Source organism: Dermacentor andersoni, chromosome 2, assembly GCF_023375885.2.
Source record: "Dermacentor andersoni chromosome 2, qqDerAnde1_hic_scaffold, whole genome shotgun sequence".
Classification (NCBI taxonomy): domain Eukaryota; kingdom Metazoa; phylum Arthropoda; class Arachnida; order Ixodida; family Ixodidae; genus Dermacentor; species Dermacentor andersoni.
This window is the reverse complement of record NC_092815.1, coordinates 67,436,442-67,453,337: the sequence shown is the minus strand read 5'-3', so window position 1 is coordinate 67,453,337 and position 16,896 is coordinate 67,436,442. Positions and strand designations below refer to the sequence as shown.

Here is a 16,896-nt window from a genome sequence, read left to right as displayed (position 1 = left end):
GACTATTGAACAGATGGCAGCACGTTACCATATTTTGCCTTTGAAGTTCATACTGTGCCAAATATGGCACACACCAATTTCGGGTTCTCTGCTGTAGTTGCAGACGAAATTGCGAAAACTAATAACTGGCTTGCACTGGTGAGACCATAAAATATGCCAAAATAATTTTTCTATGTTTCTGCGATGAAAATTTTCAGAAAAAAAAAAAAAACAATTGCTTGTGTTTGCCCCCTCCGAGTTTCACATCGCTTCCCAAAATCTACTTCACCTCTGTTTTGCGTATCGCTCAAGAAATGGCAGCACTTGTCCACAATGAGTGCTCATAACTATGAGAATTACTCTGACGGTACAACATCCTCAACTGGGCATCTCACACACGCAAAAAAAATGGTAACCGGTATGTGCCAAATATGGGACGTCATGCAATAGAGGGTTAAGTAAGCTTCCTTGTTTTCATACAGCAGTCAGAAAAGCACCAGTAAATACACTATATGTGGCCAGATCACAGCAATAAGGGAGGCAAAGAACAGGTGCACCATTGACAATATCCACCGTTACACATTATTAATGATGTTCCCCCATCGTTTGCACAGACTGCTACTCCATCATTCCAGATTCTGCGCAGCAGCACAGGCTATAAATATTGTTGCACAATGCAAACACAGCTGCACTAATACTGCGTACAACAGGCACAGAGTTTCCTACAATATACTAGAGGGAACTCTGGCGCTGCAGTCGTTAAGCCACCATGGGAATGATGAGAAGTACGTGGATTTGTCCAATATTCATGCTTGTGGATTCGGATATTCTTGTGGATTCGCTTATTACGCTTTTTATGTCTTCATTGTCGTAAATTTCAGAGCAACCTATACTTTTTTAAGTGCAGAAGGCACTGCAACACATACAATCGCTGCAATTACAACGGTTTAGCTTGTCGACGCGGCCAAATTGAAATGCGCCAAGCATCTTAAGGCACTGGCTTGCCCACAATAAATTTATAGGAGCATTATATATCGCTTGTCGATGCATGCGCTCATGGCGTAATGGTTTCAATATCGTTCCTCTGTGCTAGAGGTCCCGTCGAACCCTGCCGTCAGACAATTTTAATAAGATTTATTTATTATACAGTACATGACGAGCTGAAAAGTCACGAAGCCTTTTGAAGGACAAAGCTTAGGCAAATCCACGTACTTCCCATAATTCCCCATGCTGGCTCAACCGCTGCCATTGCAGCTCCTGTAGACACTAGCACCAGAGTTCCCTCTAGTAATTATTGTATGGGACTCAAGGACAACAGGTGCAGTTCGCCAGAGGCAACAGCTAACTTGGAAACAGCCTCGCTCAGAACAAAAGCAGCAGTCTCAAGATACAACAACCTTAACAATGAGCTCTCTCTTGCAAACATGGATTTCATTGAGTGCTATTTTGTGAAGTTTATCACTATTTCGCGCTTTTTCTCTTTTTTTTTTTTCAGTAGTATGCTAGTAAAATACAACCGACCAAGCAGCTATCTCAAACAAACCCTACCCATGAGTCACGCTGTTCCTTAATTAAATTGACGCTTGCTGGAAATCCCCTTCCTATCCTACCCAACAATAGAGTCTTCAAGGGAAACATTCACTGATTTACAATCGGGCTGCTCGTCTACATTTCAAAAGTATTTACAAGTGTGATCAAATTGGTGAAGATTTTTAAACAGTCAAGTCGCTTGGCTGTGCGTGCACTCAGGCGGGCACATGTCGCATACGTTCAGCTAAACCACTGCATAACCGAGTTAAGGTAGCGAGATTTATCGCACGCATTCAGCGAAGATGAAAATCAGGTAGGTATACCGCAGCAGCGGCGTGATGGTAAGCTCAAAAACGTTTTTTTTTTTCTTTGGCAGCTGCAAGGGGGGTAATACGGAAAGACAGCGGTCGCACACGTCATTCGCCGATGTTCACTTATGGATCGATCACGCAAATGCAATTAGCGTAAATACTCGATGGCAAGAGCACGCGACCTTCGGACCTAACGCCCCACCCTCGAAAGCTAAGGATGGTACTATCTATCGCATCTATTGTGTGAGCGGTCTCCTACCGCTGTTCAAACACTACGCTTGAACAGCGTCAGCCAGCCGGAAAGTGGTTCCCAATTTTCAACCAAGAAAGAGAGAAACCGATTCGTCGAATCAACGATTGTTGACGAGGAAATAGGAACGACCAGGTAAAATAGCAGCTGCTAGGTCACCAACAGGGGTCTACTTAAAGGACAAACACGATGCCTCAGCGCCAACACAAGAGTAAACAGGCTATGTTGGAGCATGAGCAGTTGCTTGTGACAGCCTATACACCGGCGCTCAACGCCGAGAAGCGCGATATGACAGGTGCTTACTGCAAAAAGATCACGCGATGCTCGGTGACAAAGCTGAATGAGCAGATAGGTTCACAGCTCGGAAAGAGAAACCAACAACCGCGGACTTTCTCGGAAGCAAAACGATAGCAAGGCCTTAAGTCGTACTCCTATGACTTAAACGTGATTCAATATTTACAGGAAAGTATAATTGAAAGAGCTGGTTTCATTTCCTCTCACCCGTGGATGCAGGGGCCAGCGTCGCTGGAAGGCCTAGTATTGCGATGAACTTTATCCGAGCAGCGCGTTGCTTGATCTCAAGCTGATTCGGTTTGTTGCATAAGTGTCGACCTGTCGACCACGCAGATTTTGGTTTCGGACACACTACTACAAAGTAGACACAGACCGCGTAAACAGAATTCCCAGGCGCACAGCGAGTTTAACGGGGCGGGTCGGTGTGCAGGCCATCGGCGCGTCGCCGGCCCCTGGCTCTACCTGGCCGTCAGCAAAATATTAATCGACATTTAAGAGGGCGCTAGCAGTCAGCGCTGCGGTAGCGCTGCGGAATGAAGAGCAGGAATTTCGGTTTCGTTTACAAGCGAGCAGATAATGTCATCCTTAAATGTTTGTAACAAACGAAATGCAAATGCCTGAAAAAAGATCTGGCTTTAAGAATTACACACTGAATTCTGATTTTATCTGACTCATGAATAAAACGGACGAAAGAAAGAGTTTTACAGCCCTAAAATAATGAAAATGCGTTTGCGCTCGACTACACGCGTCACATAGGTATGTATATAAGTGGGCGAGAAAGCAAGGAAGTAACGGAAATTTGTATCGTAATGATTATGAGTCTAAATTAACAAGAAAGTAGCAACAGCTCATTACTACCGCCGTGCTCTGAATGCATTAAAGTGAATGCATTAAAGGACCACTAAGGAAACAAAGTTTACCTATCTTTAGAATGAATGGTGAGATGACATTAGGAGGTGCACGTTTGCCTGGTAGGTATGCAAATTATAGAAAGAATAAGCAAAGCAAATTATCTATGATTAACACCCGTTGTTCCTGGAGCCCAAACAGGAAGGAAATTACATCATCTTTTTATTCTCGGATGAATATTTTGTCATCTACATGAGTGTTTTAAGTTATTACTAATTAAATATGTTATTGACTTAACAAAACAATTTTCGAGCCCCATTGATTTCGGTGAATTGAAGTTTAATTCTACAGCTCAACTTTGCGTTCTCATAGAGCGGAAAGTTGAGCGCGTTGGTTATTCACGGTTATATGTATAGCGCGTCTACAACACGTTTGCATGTGTGCGTCTACTTTTTCACCGTCTTCTAACAAATTTATTATAGTCGTATATACGTTCGCTATCGTTACTTTTCTGCACATATATATTTGTTAATAAACTTTTTCCAAAATATATAGCGATAAACTTTTCTTTGTATTTTTAGTCATATACATCCCTTCTTAGTATCCCTTTAAATGAATTCGCATACGCTGTGGCGAAGTATGTTCACGTATTTTTTCTTTTATTCTTAGGCGTCGTAGTTTAGAAGTCTTTTCGTGCCCCACCTGCGGCCATTTGATTTTTCATCCATATTCAGTAATTTATACTTTCTTTCATGCAATCAATAAGTGGAAGTAATTTCCCCTATGATGTCCTTGGTTTTCTTCTTTTGTTGGGTTCTTATGATATGACTAATAAAAATCGGGCCCCTCTGTTTCCTTTCTACTCTTTCAATAGATAGATAGATAGATAGATAGATAGATAGATAGATAGATAGATAGATAGATAGATAGATAGATAGATAGATAGATAGATAGATAGATAGATAGATAGATAGATAGATAGATAGATAGATAGATAGATAGATAGATAGATAGATAGATCAAGGAAAAGTTCTGTAGGGCCGGTGCATAGGTAGTTGAATAAACGAAGGAGCACACTTACGAAAATTGCATTTTAATGTTTTAACTCTTCGGCCGTGGCACGGCCTTCGTCAGACGAAGGCCGTGCTATATATATATATATATATATATATATATATATATATATAAATATGCATTGGCGTTCCAGTTAATTTGTTTAATTTGTTAACGAAACGTCGTTTCATGCACCGAAGCACACAAGTAACTGGAAGGCCAACGCATTTCTCCGCACAGTTCGGGAATTTATATCTAGAAACTGGTGTCGTCATGAGAATTCGTTCCAAGGGTGTCCGCCTTGCGAAGTCCACTGCTAGAATTTGTAAATTGCAATATGGGCCATAATGTAAATAGCTAGAATCTTAATTAGTGGATTTTGATTAATTAGTCGATGTCGCATCTCAATTTTTTGTATTTTGCGAGTATTGTCCGCCGGTTCGAGTCTGATGTCGCTCGAATATATATGTCGCTATATATATATATATATATATATATATATATATATATATATATATATATATATATATATATATATATATATATATATACAGGGTGTTTCAGCGAACACTTTCAAAAATCTTTAAAAGTTGCCTGTAGCAGATATCACAATTCTAGTTCATGAGCTGCTCTTTTGTAGAGCAATTTGTAGAGCAACAAATTTTGTAAACAAAATTTGCAAACAAAATTTGTAGAGCTCTTTTGTAGAGCAACATGAAAAGCTGTTGCTCGATACGTGTTACGTAAAAGTGTTTTTCCGAGCGTGAAAGAAGACCGCGCATACAAAAAGTGCCTCGAGCGGCCAGTCACGTGGCAGTTTCGAACAATTAATTAAAACTGGTTGCTCTTTCATGACAAACTAAGAGAAATTGAGCCTGCCTGCATACCAAAGTTGACAATTAAAACAAGCGACGATACTCCTTTTTTCACCAAAGAGGTAAAAAAAGTGTATACATGAAAAGAAAAGAGTATACCGCAGCGCCAAGCAAGCAAACGCAGATCGGGACTGGGAAAACTATAAGGGGCCTTCGACTAGGGCTGATGCCTTAATTATAATAGCTAAAGGCCAGTATTTTACCCATACTTTGCCCAGTTTACTGAAAATCAAACCAGCAAAATTTTGGCAATGCATAAATCCCAAGTCAGAATTCAAGACAAGCTACAAGTGAAATATTTAGCAAGCATATTACACAAGCTGCAAGTGAAATATTTAGCAAACATTTTACACAAGTATTTACAAAAGAGGCTCCACTACGCGAATTACCCGATGATGTTGACCCAATACTTTACCAATGCCAATCAATTTTAATACGCGAATATGGCGTAGCACGCGCCATCGAAAGACTGCCACAGAGTAGTAGTATCCCAGGTACTGACGGTACCGACAATAAGCTTCTTAAACTATCGCGCCAAATTTCAGCTACTTTATTGGCACTTATATTCCAGCAGATTCGGCATGTCTTCCTGACGACCGGATGATAGCGCACGTCATTCTGACATTCAAGTCAAGCGAAAGGCACGTGTCCCAACAAGTATAGACCAATCTCGCTTACCTCAGCTCGCTGTAAACATTAATGAGATATCTAACAACATAACTTCTAGTATACGCCTTTTCGCCGACGACTGTGCGACACAAAAACAAATTACTAATCCGCTCGACGTAGTGCTCCTATAGGCTGATATAATCTGCTCACACGAGTGGTGCATATATTGTGGCAAATGGAGATCAACATCGACATAACAAAGCTGACGACGTTTTCTATACGCCCGCTAATACTCCTGCGAATACCTGTTCTATAAACAACAGCGTAATCGCCAAAGAAAACACTGCAATTTAAGTATAGTATAAGTATAATTTTAGTATAAGCGTTCGTATAGAGCATATATAACAAATAAAGCTTTTAAAAAAATAGGTATATTAAAGCGCCGCTTGTCGGTTGCCAATGCCGAAACGAAGCTACATGCCTACACAATGCTAATTAGGTCAGCATTAGAATACGCCTCGATAATATAGGGCATTCAAATAGCGTTGACCTCTCAAGCCAGCTTGAATCTGTGCAGATCAAGGCAGCCAGGTTCATTTTATCTACATGCTCATCTTATTAAAGTGTAACGGTGTTAAAGCGACATCAGTCTCTATGTTCTTGACACACGACGCAGGATACCTCGTTTGTCATTTTTTCAGTTTATGTGCTACAGCAATACAGTTTTTGCGACTAGAATTATTCTTCCGACGCATCATATCTCTTCATGCAGAGATCAGCGTCTAAAAGTAGAACCAATTTTCGCAAGAACATTGAAATATCAGAACTTGCCGTTTGGTGTTGTCAGTAACGGAATGGAATGATCTGCCGGAACAAATAGTTACGCTTACTGGTGTATCATCCTTTGAGGCAGGATTGCTGATGTATCTGGATATTGAGTCGACATTAAGCAACCCTAATCCCATAAATTTGTGTCAAAGCAATATTTTATATGGCATATACCTCTCTCTTGACTGTGAGCTGACACCTGTGCGGTGTGACAACTGCTTTGATTTGCAAACTCTCCATTTCTATTGCACTTATGATACTTTCTTATTTTCCTTGGTATATTTAACATTGATGTACGTTATGACTGTATAATAATCCCCCCTCCCTTTAATGCCCTCTGGACCTTTAGGATAGTGAAATAAATAAAAGAAATAAATATGAGGAAATTGTTATTGTTACGCGAAACATTATTTGAACTTTGTGCAAATATATACATCAATTAAAACGTCACGTAAACGTAACTCTAATCCCGCAAATGCAATGCTATGCTCACTGAAATGTAATGCGATGACGCAAATCTTCTAGTGGATGCCGCATTCGTTTCAATGCGACACGAGTGCATTAAATGTATTAGATACAACGCACGCGACTGTCGTACTGCACGTCACTATGCCACCGCATCCAAGAAACAGTTTCTTCCCGTTACGCGTGGTCAAAAAATGTCAAGTATTCTTCCCAGCTGACGCGACCTAGCATCAATTCAGCCTTTGCAAGACCATTCACGTCACGAGTGGAGGCGATGCACCAAACGTACTCGTGCCTCCCATTTTTCTGTTTGACTAAGCTACATATGTTACTGATGGCCGTCCTGTGAGTAAGTTACGAAACTCCGTTAAGACATTTTCGTATCGTGATTCAATACAACGTGTGCATACATTATATGCATGCAGCTTCGGGTTCAGCGTTTTCAGTTCTTATTTTCCCGAAATCTGGTGCAGTGTTTATCGTTTTTATTTCCATAACAAGATTCGTTCTTTTTTTTTGTAGGTAAATGTATTCTTCCAGAAGAACTTGCAGTGGGTTTCGTTGTATATAATTTTTCGCATAAATGTTATCAGTTTTAGCAGTTTTCTTCGATGATTATTATCTGGTTCACTAATTCTCTTGGCCCTGCAAAACGTGCTGCATTGTAACTGGATTCTGCTCCTCGAAACTGTATACTGACATCTAGTAGACTGAATAGCAAAGTTTTGGATAAGCAATCTACTAAGAGGGCAAACAAAACTGTGATTATGCAGAAACCAGGAGTAATGTTATGCGAGTACTGAGCATATATATATATATATATATATATATATATATATATATATATACAATAGTCGTGATGTCTAAGGAGCATTCTGCATAATCCGGTTATTTCAGTATAACAACGAGGAATCGCTGCCGAGCAGCGATTATAAAATCATCCTAAGAGTTCGTGGGGGCCTCAACTGCGCTGGAATCCATGCATGCATCCTCAGACAAGTCATCCTCAAAGCTGCGGGGCTCCCCATCACCGACCGCACCAGTTCTGACCAAATTCGTGTCAACCCCATCAACAATACCGTTCTAATCAGCACACCAGACATGGGACGTGCAGATCTCTACCACAACATCCAGAGTCTGCAATTCAATGGTAACCCTTACGAAGTCGCCACCCATGTGGCCGATCCCATCGATACCTGCAGAGGATGCATTCACTTGCCCCCAGATTACTCAGAAGATGACATCGCCTCAACCCTCCGCAGATGCAACCCAACATTGATTATTGGGGGTGCACGACGCCTGGGCAATACTGAAACCATCATGGTCATATTCCAAGGCGAAATCATCCCTTTCTACGTCAACTACGACGGCTGTTCACTTCGATGCCGCCCCTTCAGGCAGAAGGTAGAAGCCTGCACCCGATGCCGCGGGATTGGTCATCGCCAGGACGTCTGCACTAATGCCACCGACACACTCTGCCCCAAGTGTGGAATGAAAGACGCACCCATGGATCACGAATGTGACCCGATATGCGTTGTGTGCAACGGAAACCATCAAACCGGCTCCTCACTGTGCGCCCTACACGTCCCAGGCACAAACAAGACACTTCACCCACCAACCGAACTCCCAGTCTCGACCGCACTCGCGACTCAAGCCGGCGAAGAAGTCGGAGCAAAAGCAAGGACCGCGGGCCTGGCAATGCAACCCAAGACGTCGCCTGGCCAGCTCTATAGATCATCAAGCCCTACTCTCGCCAACTTCTCGCGCAACCCACCCCAGGTAAGCTGGGCTAAGGTAGCCTCTTCCAGCTGCTCCTCAAACCAGAGTGCTAATAATGAATCCCTCCTTGAAGAAAATACAATTCTAAAAGCCGAAATTCAAAGACTTAAATTAGAACTCCAATCTCGTCACCCCTCTACTTCAACCTCTGAAGCCCCTCTCTCTAACACGACCCTTTCGACTCATCATCCATCAGCCCTACCTGAAACCTCTTCACACCGCCCCATGGACACTAGCCCCTCCACTGAACGGGAACCGCCTCACCCTCCCCCCAGCAAACGTAAAACTCCGAGCACTCCGCGATCAGAGGACACCCTAGACGAGACAATCTTAAATTATAACGACAGATTAACCGCTTTGGAGACTAAATTTCATAATATACTCACTGCAATTGAAAAAATCAATACAGAGAACACAGCCAGGAATGAAAAGCTCGACAAATTCATTGAATTCGTACAAGCACACATCCAACAAACTACAAGTTGGATAGCTGGAGTCACCGCGAATCATCCTAACATAGTTGCACCTGCTCGATCCGCCTCCCCACCAGCTCCGCTTAACAATGGCCAATAGTCCGACCCGCTCCGAGTTTGAAGTGTGGCAGTGGAACTGTAGGGGGTTTCGAAAAAAGAAAGCACACCTCCAGCAGTTTCTAGCCTCCTCTTCTAATCTCCCAGCTGTCATTGCGCTTCGGGAAACTCACGGACTAATCAGCTTCCCAGGTTATAATGTCTATCAGAACAATAAGGTCTCCCGGCCCGATACGGCAATTCTTATACAAAAGCACCTCACTGCCAATCACTCCCAATTCGACAGCGTCGATATAGAGCACAATTTTCTAGAAATTATTCCTCGCAAAAATAATGCACCTGGCCTTTACATTCCCAATATCTATAGTCGTCCACAAGACAAACATCACCGCTTTGACTCCCTTTTGCTTCAAGCTATTGCCGCTGCCACCCACCACCCCCTCCTAATCCTTGGAGATTTCAACGCACCCAACCATTTGTGGGGTCACTCTGTTTCTACTCCTAAGGGCAGAGCCCTATGGATCCACATACAAGACCACAGACTCACATTACATAACGACATCGATGCACCAACCAGGCTAGGCAATAGCGTAGCTAAGGACACCTCCCCCGATCTTACGCTTACACACAGAATCTAACACGTCACATGGCACAACTCACAAGTTAACCTCGGCAGCGACCATTACATCATTACCATCACACTATAATTCAAACACAAACCCTTTGCACCCAAACGCCTCAGCCTTACCAATTGGGACAATTTTCGAGAGGCCCGCCAGATATCAGCTCCCACAAATATTCAAGACATTTCAGAATGGGTTCAGCAACTACACGCAGACGCCCAGACGCACACTACCACTCTGCCCCCCGAAACCGCTCTCACTACGGTTGATTCCAAGCTTCTACACATGTGGGAAGCCAAACAGTCTCTTCTCAAACGGTGGAAGAGGCAACGGTTCAACCGAAAACTAAGACTCAGAATTGCCAAATTAGACCTCCAGATCCAGGAGTACGCCACACAACTGGCCTGCCAGCAGTGGGGCCAGGTATGTGAAAGCATGCATGACAACCTCGATAACAAGCGCACATTGCAACTCTTGCGACACTTATTAGATCCTACCACATCGCGCACACACCACAACCATAGCATAAACAAACTGCTACATGCACAAAAAAACAATCTCAACGGATTCTTCGACGACCTCCGCCATAAACATCTGCCTCCCGCTCAGAAGTATGACATGCCAAAATATACTGGCGAACCCAACGACCTACTTAGCGCCGCTATCACGGAAGCAGAGGTTCGCCATGCCCTCGCCACCCTGCGCACAATGTCAGCACCAGGCCCCGACCTTATTAACAATAAAATACTCCGAAATCTAGACGACAACTCTGTCACAGCCATCACGGCGTACTTCAATCACTGCTTTGACACTGGCACCCTCCCTAGTTCGTGGAAAGATGCCAGGGTAATTTTTATCCCTAAGCCAAACAAACCCCTCAACACTTCTAATCTCAGGCCTATATCACTAACCTCTTGTCTAGGTAAAACATTCGAACACGTCATCCTCAACCGACTCAGTAAATACATGGAGGACAACAATCTTTATCCATCTGAAATGGTAGGTTTTCGAAAATCTCTTTCATGCCAAGATGTCATGCTTCGAATGAAGCATGACATCATTACACCCAATAGCAGTCTAGATACGCAAGCAATTCTCAGTCTGGACCTCCACGGAGCCTTCAATAACGTTTCACATTCCGCCATCCTCCGAGAGCTTAATCTCATTGGGGTTGGCGGAAAGACATATGACTACATATGTACCTTCTTATCCAACCGTACCGCAACGATACACATAGGCACAGAGCAATCCCTTTCATACGCTTTAGGTAGCTACGGCACGCCCCAAGGCTCAGTGCTGTCCCCTTTTCTTTTTAATCTTTCTATGATGCCGATGGCGCAAGCATTGCGGTCTATTCCCGATCTCAAGTTTTCACTCTACGCCGATGACATCACTCTTTGGACGACTGGCGGCTCCGACGGAGAGATTCAAGACACTCTACAGGCCGCAGCAGACGCCGTCGTGGCTCATGCCGGGGCTATGAATCTCACATGCTCCCCTCAAAAATCCGAGCTGCTACTTCTGCCATCCCACCGGGGGGCCGGAAAACACATGTCTAGCATAGAGGTAATCCTAAACCACATCCCCGTTATTAGAGTGGACAGGCTCCGGGTGCTCGGTTTACACATTCAAAGCAACCGGCTCAACACATATACCTTACATACACTCCAGACCACAGTCGATCACACCCTGCGTCTTCTAGGGCGAGTCTCCAATAAACATGGCGGACTAAAGGAGGCCGAACTTCTCCGCTTGATTCAGGCCTTCGTTATCAGTAAAATTACATTCGCAACACCATATCTACATTTCCTTAAATCAGAATCAGATAAGATCGACACTCTTTTACGCAAAATATATAAATTCGCTCTCGGGGTCCCCATACGTACCTCCACTGAAAGGCTAATGCTTACTGGAACTTTCAACACACTTTCTGAACTCACAGAAGCCCACCTCATATCCCAATATAGCAGACTGTCTAACACCGCAACAGGTCGACACATTCTACAAACTCTTTCTATCACTCCGGCAGCCATCATCAAGACTAAATACACCATTCCACATCACATACACGAGAACCTCTGCATCCCCCCACTTCCTAAAAACATGCACCCTGTGCATCACAAACAGCGCAGGAGGCAGCGAGCAAAGGCTCTCCAAAAACAATTCTCCACCTCTAAAGACGTGCTCTATGTTGATGCCGCCGAATATGCGAACAGAAATCATTACGCAATATCAGTCATTAACTCTCACGGGCAGGTCGCGGCGGCCGCCTCCATTCCTGGCTCTTCCTCGGAGGAGGCGGAGGAAGCGGCCATAGCCCTGGCCCTCACAATTCCAAATTCATCAGTTATCGTTAGTGACTCCAAAGCAGCCATACATAACTTCGGAGCGGGTAGGGTCTCTAAGCCAGCTTTTTCTCTCCTCTTGGCTCATCCTTTCAATCAAACTGTGGCATTAATCTGGACTCCCGCGCATGCGGGCCTTGCCGGAAACGAGGCGGCTCATGCCAGTGCCCGAGGATTTACAGTCCGGGCTCAGGCATCAGATGCGTCGGACCTCGCCACGGAGGAGGCGCCGTTTACAGCGCGGGATCGACTTCTTACTTACCACGAAATCTGCACACACTGCCGATTAGACCGCTTAACCTTTCCGCCACTCATGGGCAAATCCCCGCGTAGGTGTGAAGTTCTGTGGCGACAGCTGCAGACTCGCACCTTTCCGTCCCCTTACCTCCTCCACCGCATTCATCCCGCCATTTACCTTTCTCCCTCTTATTTCTGTGTCTCTCCCAGAGCAGACTTAAACCACATCATGTGGGGGTGCCCTAAGCACCCCCTTCCCCCTTTCCTCAAGCAATTAATATCTAGTGAGGAGCAGTGGGAGGCTGCCTTGCGCAGCTCCAGGCCCGAACTTCAGGAGGCCATCCTGGAGTGGGCTGAGAGGATAAAGGAGGCCTACTTCAAGTAGTTCCTCCCCCCACCCTCTATTCCATTGCCCCCTTCCCTTTAAAGAGGGATAAATAAAGTTTTTCATCATCATCATCATCATCGTCCACAACGCCGCAGTGCATTTGCCTCCCGCCTATGAGCTCCAAGAACAGATTTTCTGAGAAGCGTCCGCAATGGAAGAAGCATCTATAGTATACACGCTGAAAGGAGTTCGCCTGATGCTTGTCGTCATACCCACCGCGGTTGCTCAGTGGCTATGGTGTTAGGCTGCTGAGCACGAGGTCGCGGGATCGAATCCCGGCCACAGCGGCCGCATTTCGATGGGGACGAAATGCGAAAACACCCGTGTACTTAGATTTAGGTGCACGTTAAAGAACCCCAGGTGGTCGAAATTTCCGGAGTCCTCCACTACGGCGTGCCTCATAATCAGAAAGTGGTTTTGGCACGTAAAACCCCATAATTTAATTTTTTTTTGTCGTCATGGAAATGAGCTAACGTAACTTGGCTGGCGCACCTATACAAGTTCTCTTCGATATGAACAGCGGTGTATTTCCGAGTACTTTCCGCTACATGCTTAGATTGTCGCGGAGTATAGGCATGATATATGCTACGGGCGTTACCACCGCCATTCTTGTTCATGCAAACACCGCAGTGGCCGCAGTGCGATGACTGCGAGAAAATCTTGGTGGGTTAATTAGTGCATTTCTGCTAAGACCCAGGCAGGGGACCCCCTCCCTTCTCGCATCCCCACGCCCCTCCTCAATCCATTCTCGTTTCCGTCGCAGCGGCAGGCAAAGCGAGCGCACAACGCACAGCAACGACAACAACAACAACAACAACAACAAAAAGAAGTAAAGGTTGCCAGGGTTGCAGGCTGACGCGTGACAATGACCTCACAAGCTCCTTGCATTGGAACGTATGTAGGCTCGCAGCTAACCGCCGATCGCCGTTTGAGATCGCTGGTAAATTTGCGTTCGCTGACACTTTTTCGTAAAACAAAATTCTGGTGAAAAAAAGGCGGCATGCTTTTTTCTCTTTGCAGCAAAGTTGGTGGGAAAAGGTTAGGCGCTGACATAAATACATAAAGAAATAGATAGATACACAAATATAAAGAGACATGCTGCAAACTGGGTAAAATGTCCAAATAAAGCTAATAGCACCGAAATCTAATCAACTCACGAAGTTTATATATTGACAAAATATGGGAAATATTAGGGGGGATACGCAGGCAATTTTTGAAGCGTGTGGTTTAATCGGGAGCTGAGTGAAAATTGATCAACCCTTGTTTCCGGCTTGTTTAGAGGCGCTATATGAAATTCTGACGAAATTTCCCCACTGCCTTGGGAGGACCAAAGACAGCAGTGGTTTTCATACTCGCGCGAAAATCGGGACCATGCAAAGTAGGTGAAATGGCGGCTTTCAAAATAATTACTGAATACTCGTTCTCTACCAATTTTCATGCATCACATTAAATAATGTAACACCCCTATGGACGTAAAAAGGGTGCTTTCTTTTGTTTATTTTGAAGACTTTTTATGGCAAGTAAACATGATGACAGCTGCGACAGACGACGCAAAAACTGCGTGAAATAAGCTTTGATAGCCGCCGCTGTCAAACACACTTGCCAGATATTTCGAATCGCACCAGGTGGTCAGAAATGATACACCTGCGCTTTGATCTACGCTTTCTCTCATAGCAGGTGCAGTTTGAGCTTGCTTTCGTTGGAGCAGCTCACTTGAGGGTGTAAAAGTTTTTAGAGTGCTCCGTTAAGAGTAGATGACACAGCCTTCCTTTTGACATGCAGGTAGACATACTGATTGTCGTCATGAGGGAGAGAGAGAGAAACAACTTTTGTACTGAGCCCTTAGTGACGGTTGGTGCGCGCTGGCACCAGATGGGGTGGAACCTTCTTCTCAGGTCCCATATGTGTCCAGCAGTTCCTGGCCCCTAGCCGCCAGCGCGAGCTCCCAAGCGTTCTGCGCACAGACAGCCATGCTGCCGTTTAAAAAGCGACAGGGCAGCGACGCAAGCATTGGCTGTTCGATTTAAGCTAGCAACCGCTATCGCTTGCGCTTAGCGACTGGCGGACGTGATGGTGGTGGTAGCTCCAGACAGCAATAAACAGACTATCGTGCATCGGCTGTTAAAGTGCGAGCAATTTCGTAATGCCTTTTTCCAACGAGGAAAAAGCAGACATGATCCTTGTCCTAGAAGCTGCAGGCGGACAGAGACGGCAGGCTGCAACAATATTTCTAAGCTGGCCCCCGGGTACGCGGCCCAGCCCGATGACAATAATCAACACCTACGAGTCGCTGAAGCAAACCAGAAGCTTCACAAGAAAGAGGCAGATATCTTCAGTCATAAATAATGAGGTTCGCTTACACGTTTTGTCTTTCATGGCAGCTAATCGACACGCTAGCACGCGCAGCATGGCCCACAGCTCGGTGTGTCCAACTAGCTGGATGATTTTGAAAACAGCTGGACTGCGCCCCTGTCATCTGCAGTTGCGTCAATGCCTGGAGTCAAAGGATCTCCAAAAGAGACTCGACTTTGCGAATTGGATTCTGATTCAGGAGGAACAGGATTCTCACTTTCTCACCAAGGTACTCTGGACTGACGAGGCGAGCTTTTCCCGAAATTGCCAAGTAAATATCCACAACGCACACTATTGGAGTGAGCGAAATCCCCACTGGCTAGGACGATTCCGCCACCAACATCAGTGGTATTTTAACGTTTGGTGCGGAATCTATGACAGCACAGTCATTGGCCCAGTGTTTTTTAACGCCGGCAATAGGTATGTGAATTTCTCAAAGGTCCGGTTGAAGACTTCTGCTGCAACATGACACTAGCCCGGCTTGACGCAATGTGGTATCAGCGCGACGGGGTGAGGCCTCAGCCCACAGCTGCTGTCAGGCACGAGCATGGCTTGATGTTACCTTCGCAGGGCAATGGATAGGGAGAAACGGGCCTGCCCTTTTGCCGGCAAGGTCACCCGACCTCAACCCTGTTGACTTTTGCTTGTGGGGCTATATTAAGGATCACGTATATACACGACGGAAACGGCGACTCCAGAAGCCTTGCAGGAGAAGATAATTGAAGCCTGCCACAGCATTTCACCGACGGTTCACAAGGCAGCGACAACAAGCCTTCTCATAAGTTCAAAGTGTTGTATCGCTGCAGAAGGTGACCTCTTCGAGCACTTGCTGGGAAAGCGCATGAAAAATAAACGTAAATTCACTGAAAGACGGCGTCTGGCCATTTAGGATACTCTTATTCTACCATTTTCAGCCTTCATATAACTGAGCTTTTTTTTTATTTAGGGATGTTCAATTTGCTTACAGCTATCGCGAAATGACGGACTTGTTACTTCCGGCAGCACAAGCGATAACCGCTGCGTCTGCTTATCGCTATAACGAACTTTCGCGAGGGAAGCACATCGCTGGCGTAAATAGCACACCCAAAGCCTACGTCGCTACCCTGTCGCCTTTTAAGCGGCAGCGCGCCTATGGCTGGTTGTGCGCGGAAGGTTTGGGAGCAGTGCAATCACGACGTGAAAGCTAGTAGAGAGTTTTAGAATAGGGGCCCCAAACGTTTTGGGGCCCCAAAGAAATAGCGTCGAAGCCACTGCGCATGCGCGAGACGCAAACTGCGTTTGGGTTTTGCGTTGGGAACGCTATTTCACCTAGCACCAAACTGGGTTCGATTCGCGGTAATGCGTGAAGTTCGCAAGCTAGGAGAAGTGACTGCAGTTATCGCTTTCTCTCAACTAGCGTGTGTTATGAAGATTGATTCATTAGACGCCGCTGATTCCGAATTCCAGTGTGGATTTTATGGCTCGTAGGCCTAACACGGCTAAGCTTGGCTGGTGAAGGCACGTAAAGTTGGTTTTGTTGCTCCAAACCACCTCCAAACTAAGCACAACTAATTGTTTGCTGCTTAAAGAATAACCTCCAAATTGTAATTAAACGCGAAT

The 16,896-nt window shown here is 45.1% G+C and overlaps 1 protein-coding gene across 2 annotated transcripts in view; it reads right to left on the bottom strand.

The window, feature by feature from the left end:
- Positions 1–2,825, bottom strand: part of Hyccin (PI4KA lipid kinase complex subunit hyccin) — a 61,718-nt gene extending 58,893 nt beyond the window's left edge. For both annotated transcript variants that reach the window (XM_050189124.2, XM_050189125.2), the window contains exon 1: positions 2,572–2,825. The gene's annotated coding sequence lies outside the window, so the exon portion shown is untranslated. The remainder of the gene's footprint in view (positions 1–2,571) is intronic.
- Positions 2,826–16,896: the final 14,071 nt, after the last annotated feature.